Source organism: Herpailurus yagouaroundi, unplaced genomic scaffold (genome assembly GCF_014898765.1).
Source record: "Herpailurus yagouaroundi ecotype Mexico unplaced genomic scaffold, PumYag 77, whole genome shotgun sequence".
In the NCBI taxonomy this organism is placed as follows: domain Eukaryota; kingdom Metazoa; phylum Chordata; class Mammalia; order Carnivora; family Felidae; genus Herpailurus; species Herpailurus yagouaroundi.
Window position 1 is genome coordinate 76,774,141 of NW_024412388.1, and position 6,186 is coordinate 76,780,326.

At 43.2% G+C, this 6,186-nt stretch overlaps 1 long non-coding RNA gene and 1 pseudogene across 1 annotated transcript in view; both read right to left on the bottom strand.

The window, feature by feature from the left end:
* Window positions 1-1,810: 1,810 nt before the first annotated feature.
* On the bottom strand, window positions 1,811-2,041 carry LOC121027948 (uncharacterized; annotated as a pseudogene).
* Window positions 2,042-3,893: 1,852 nt separating this feature from the next.
* LOC121018596 (uncharacterized) overlaps window positions 3,894-6,186 on the bottom strand; it is a 14,115-nt gene continuing 11,822 nt past the window's right edge. The window contains exons 2-3 of the long non-coding RNA XR_005785245.1: window positions 5,307-5,383; window positions 3,894-3,971 (exon numbers count right to left, since the gene is read on the bottom strand). This is a non-coding gene — a long non-coding RNA (uncharacterized LOC121018596). The remainder of the gene's footprint in view (window positions 3,972-5,306; window positions 5,384-6,186) is intronic.

Here is a 6,186-nt window from a genome sequence, read left to right on the forward strand (position 1 = left end):
GAGAAACACGGTACTGAGGGTTTTCACCCCACACATATTGCTAACATACTTTCTCCTTCTTAAGGGCTACTAGTTAGTGACATATTCCTGGGAATACAATACAAAATATAAAGCTTCAATCTTCAATGTTTTACAAGCTCTAGGTGAGAAATACCAATAATAGCATAATTTATACCATGTTGGGGAGCCTGCCATAATCTCTTACTTATCTCTGTAGTCCTATCCTGTGAATCCTTTGCAATGTCACTTCATTTATTACCCTGACATCTTCCAAGGCCAACCATCTTTCTCTCCCCACTCCCTCCCCACTTCCTTCCTTCCTTCCTTCCTACCTTCCTTCCTTCCTTCCTTCCTACCTTCCTTCCTTCCTTCCTCCCTTCCTTCCTTCCTTCCTTCCTTAAATTCCACTGGAGTACAGCAGGTGATTTATGCCAAAACAATTGATTCGATTCATATTTTTTTCCGGTTGGTTATTAGGTCAGATAAAGCCAGATAAATAGAGGTCAAAAACTTATTCTATTTCACCGTCTCTCTGATCATTAAGATTAAAGTCATATGTGATTATTCATTTATCTGTCAAATATGTACTGATGACATAGGCTAGGTGGTAAAACAGTAGTGGGCAATGTAAACATGCCTCCTGCTTTCATAGAGCTTACACTCTAGTGGGGAAAAAAATAAATATATTAGTTAACAAATAAGGTACTTTCATCTAAAGTTAACGGCCATCGGAAAAAAATCAAATGCATGGTTTTTTGATTTGGGAAGCTAATTTGGATTGAGGGTCAGTTAAGCCTTTCAGAGGAGGTGACAATTGCACTGAGACCTAAGCTAGACCTTCTCAACCTACAATTTGCATAGGAATCACGTGGTGATCTTGTATAAGGCCTGTTATGATTTAGTAGGTGAGGGGTTGTGTGTCAGTTTCTGCATTTCTTACAAGGTCCCATGTGATCCCTATGGTGCTTGTTCGTGGAGCACTTGTGGGGAAGAAAGGCCAGTGAGAAGAATCTAAAGAGAACTCCAGAGAGAGAAAACAGCAATTGCATAGATGCTGAGGTGAGAAGGAGGTTGCTGTTTGGGTTCGAGAAATACCGTTTTGTAGAGAGAGGCTAGGAGTGGTGAGTAGGAGATGAGGACTACGCAGCAAGTTCAAAGTGGGCCAAATCACACAGAGCCTTCAAGGCCAGAAGGTTTCCTTTTATTTCAGGGTAGTGGAAGACATTGGAAGATGTCAAGGGGACAAAGAGGAACACGGTCAGATTGAAGCTCTTGAAGATCAACCTGAAAACCAAGGGATGAAATGAATTTTAGGGGAGCAAGAGTAGGAGGAGAAGAGAGTTTAGGAAACCAGAGTGGCACTCCTTATGTGAGATGTCGGCGGCTCGGACCCAGATGGCAGCAGGGGAGAGCGAGAGCAGCGGAAGGCTTGGATGGTGAGCCGGGAGCAGAACCAGCAGGACAAGTGCATGGATGAGATATAGAGGAGGTAGGAAAGAGACATTAAGGATGTCAACTGGATTTACGTTTTGATCAGCAAATAGCAGGTGACACCGTGTCCTGAGATGTAAAACCAAAGCAAAAACCAAAAGTAAATAAGTAAGCAAATAAATAAATAAAACAAAAACCAAAAACAAAAGACTTACCTTTTTTGGTAAGTGGGAAGGGAATATCATCCAGAGTGACTCTTACATCTAAAGCCTCTGTTTGTATGTGTGCTGGTGCAAATTTCATTTAGAATCTGACATTAGAATCAAGGTAGGAAGGCAAATGCATCTGAGAATTCCTTGATTAATTAATTGATTAGAAAGCCATTCAGGGGGCTCTTTCTCACAAATCCACCCTCCCTCTCCTGGTCACAAAGAAAGAGAAGAAAGATAGATCATCAGTGACAAATGGCCTTTGCAGAAGCAAACTTAGGGCCAGTTTCACTCCAGGAGACAACACTGCCTCTCTCCCTCATGGTTTCCAGTGCTCTACATGTTCATAGAAACTTCTCTAGTAAACAAACTATAAAAATGATGCGTGAAAGTATAGTCTTGCGTCTGCGAGTTTAGAATCATTCGGTAACGTATCATTACAAAAAAGAGAGAGAAACAGTGCTACCCCGATGAGTGATGGAAGTTGTCTGGCAAACAGTGTTTTACATTATAATGTAAATTAAGTAGACTTTTTTTGCCTGAGCCTGGAATTTTCCAATGGAAGTTGATTTCTTAGAATGGGGATGGATGGAAAGTTAGGGTATTTCTAAAGACCCACCAGTAAAATAGCAGTGTTTCACCCTCAGAGATTTCTCCCTGTTGGATTCCCATGAATAACTTCCATCACTGGAAAGAGTTTAAGAAAAAGTTACCTTTTTCCAGTTGAGCCTCTTTTGACACATTTTTCTGGTACCATTAATATGCTCATATTTCCTGTTGGAAGAATGGTTAAGATCTGAATGATTATTCAAATCCTTTTTTTTTTCCTTTCAAAGTTATTTTTCCTTGAAGAAGTTTCTTTGTCACTGTCAAGGTTAAGTGAAGTCACTCCTGAAGGAAAAAGCAGAAGGAATTTGGAAAACCATAAACCCCAGTGACCTATCTCAAGAATCCCCAGTAGATCTCAGGGTTTTTAGGGTAAATCATTTTGGGAAAATGTTTTCTTCCTTTGCTGTTAGGTTGACGAGGCAAAAGAAATAATACTGTTTGTGTCCACCTTTGTTCTAGAACAATTTCTCAAAGCAGGTTATAGGATTCCTGGGAATTTCTACCTGAATGATACAAAGTTGCATTTTCACCACCCAAAACCGCACATAGCAGATACTCAGTAGATGTTAATTGAATTACATTGAATTCTAAGAATCTGCTAGAAATCTTAGATCAGTTCCTTTCATCTTACAGATAGTGAGCAGGAAGCCAAGGAGGACAAGTTGAGAGTCTGGCCCCTGGGCAAAAGGACACATGTGGGTTAGGAATCTCACCATTTCCTTTGAAATTGAAGATGCCAGTTTCTTAAGGACACTTTATAGATCAAGGCTCTGAATCCATAAACATCCCCTTTGCAATTATCTTGCTAATTCTTTCTACAGGCAAACTTCTAAGTTTTTTCTTTACTGCTGTGGTAGGATAAGCAAAGATCCTCCCCACCCCCGCTCCATCTGGGGAGAGATGTGGGGATCAACAAATTCTATCATAGGAAGTAAACAAACATTCTCAACTTACAGGGACCTTTGTAATGACATGGATCCAGGAAGGAAACAAAAACGACTTTACCACAATAATGCCAAAGTTTTCATCATAGGGCTAGGTGAAAAACACGCTAATGGCTGAAAAGTACTTTGCCTCTGTGTTACTGGCCTGCATTCTCTTTGGCAGATGAGTAATACTGACCGCGGGGTGGGGGGGGGGGGGGTGGACATCTGTCCTTAGGTAATTCAGGAGGAAACTGGCCTCTGCTGGCTGCCCTCACGGCCTGAGAGGGAAAGGCACTGAACGTGCACACTGTGTTCCACTACAGGACCAGCCCACGTTCCTCCTACTTGAGAGCAAGCAGCAGGCTGGGCAGAGGAAATCTTCCATTAACATCCAGCTAAAGTCCAAGGCATTAATTTTTGCACTTAAGAGACAGCGACAACTTAGGACGGCTTCCTCTTGTGAGGAATGGGGCAGCTTTCTGTGGCTAAGGGATGGGGATGCTACCTAGGAAACTTAGAGACAGGATGTGAGGAGGGTGACAGAGGCCTGGGGAGAGAGAAGTAGAGAGCAACTGGAACATCCATTCGGTGTAGCTCCTGAAAGCTCGATGTGATTGATCCCTTGTCCTGTCTGCTCACCTCCACCTTTCCCCACAAGGTCACAGGGAGCAGGTTACTAAGACCGGATATCACTATCTGTGCTACTAGGAATGATTTTCAATGCTTACCTAACTTTTGGGGTTACTCCGTCGGTGTTCAAGGGTGTTTAGGCTCAGGAAATTAGGTGTGGTTGTATCTAGGAAACACAACAAACTTCCTGGTCACTTGGTGGGCCTGGGTAGACATGGGTCTAGGAAAGGCCAGACTCTTTCCCATCACTAAGATAGAGAGGAATTTACAGGCCAGCAGATGACCTCCCCCCTCCTGAGTTGTGTGAGACAAGATACCTACTTTGCCTTGACCTCCCCCTTAGAATGCTAGCCAAGTCCATGCACACGACAGCAGGACAGGAGAGGGGTTCCTGGAACACCCGGTTCACGTGACATTTAATTGTTATTGCAGGTGGTGGGCACATTCTGGCACTGAGCAATCCTTCCACAAATGCTAATTAAATGCCTAGAGATGGCAGAATCCAAGCTTAGTTCTAGGGAAATTAGTTCTTTTTGGTCTCTGACCTTAAAGATCTCATAATGGATTGAGGAAGATAACCATGATGGGATCATTTGTTTCAACTCAATTGGATTGAAGAGGAGACTATGAAATAAGTCCAGTTAGTTCACCCAAGAGATCAGAAGGACCTGAGCAGGTGCAGCGGCAAGAAGGATGAACTAGAGAGGGAAGCTGAGTCTGAGAGACATTCTGAAGGAATTCCAAATGGCTGCGTTAGGCAGCTGGACACAGTGGGAAAGGGGGCAGAGGGTGGGGGGAAGAAGCTTGTGGGCTCCTGTTACATAATTCTGACCTCATGTACTTAGAGAAACTAAAGTTGAAATTTAAATGTCAATATTGTCCAAGTCAAAGGAAGAACTGAGAAACTCCTCTGACAAGCTTCTGTCATTTATCGCCCCACATGATTCGACTTGACTGAATTGACAGGCAAAGTGTTTTATTTTTTTTTTTTAATTTTTATTTATTTTATTTTTTTATTTTTTTGGGACAGAGAGAGACAGAGCATGAACAAGGGAGGGGCAGAGAGAGAGGAAGACACAGAATCGGAAACAGGCTCCAGGCTCTGAGCCATCAGCCCAGAGCCCGACGCTGGGCTCGAACTCACGGACCGCGAGATCGTGACCTGGCTGAAGTCAGACGCTTAACCGACTGCGCCACCCAGGCGCCCCTCAGGCAAAGTGTTTTAAATTTGGGGCTCTCGGTGTGAGTTCCAGGGCAACCCCAGCTCGGAATTCCCTTTCAAGGGGTGTCAGAGCTGCTCCTGCCTGTCAGTCCGTAGACTGTCATGACCAAAGACTCAGCACCTCTGGGATAGGGCAGCTTCAGTTGTGGCATCAGGGACTTGGTATTTATTCTGGGTCATGAACGAGGCTGTTGTTTTGCCCTTTTGGACAAGTGTGTGTGTGTGTTGGAGACTGTGTAGATTCTGGCAGTTCTAGAAAGGGTGGGGCGGAGGACTCACCTCAGGGAAGGGAAGGAAACAAAGAACATGGACAGAGTAACTTGTCCAACACTAACAGCAGATACACTGTTTTCCTCCTGCAAAAATGAAACAAATGCCAAGATGAGGAAGATACACGTTCAGTAGGACAGTGAAGTATGGGCTCCAGAATCGGATTGGATTAATCCCCCTAACTCTGGGGCCCTGGGCTGGTTTACCCAAGCTGTCTCAACTCTTAGCTAAAAACCTGGCACATAGTAAGTGCTTAGTAAATATTAGCTTCTACTATTCTAAGTCATTTGGAGCAGGAAAGGGAAATCAGAACTATTTTTCTAAACCCGAACAGGAAGCTAAGAAAAAGTAGCTCTCAAAACAGCACTAGAATATAACTCCAAAAGCACACGCAACAAAAGAAAAAATAGATAAATTGGACGTTACCAAAATTAAAAGCTTTGTGCTTCATAAATCTTTTTTTTTTTAACATTTATTTATTTTTGAGACAGAGCATGAATGGGGGAGGGGCAGAGAGAGAGGGAGACACAGAATCGGAAGTAGGCTCCAGGCTCCGAGCCATCAGCCCAGAGCCCGACGCGGGGCTCGAACTCACGGACCGCGAGATTGTGACCTGGGCTGAAGTTGGACGCCTAACCGACTGAGCCACCCAGGCGCCCCAAAAGCTTTGTGCTTCAAAGGACATCATCAACAAAGTAAAATGACACCCCCCACACACCACGGGAGATAAGTTTTGCAAACTGTATATATAATAAGAGACATATCTAAAATATATAAAGAACCCCTACAATTCAATAATAAAAATCACACAACTTAATTTTCCAAAACGGGCAGCAGACCTGAATGGACATTTCTTTTTTTTTTTTTTTTTTTTTTTTAATTTTTTTTT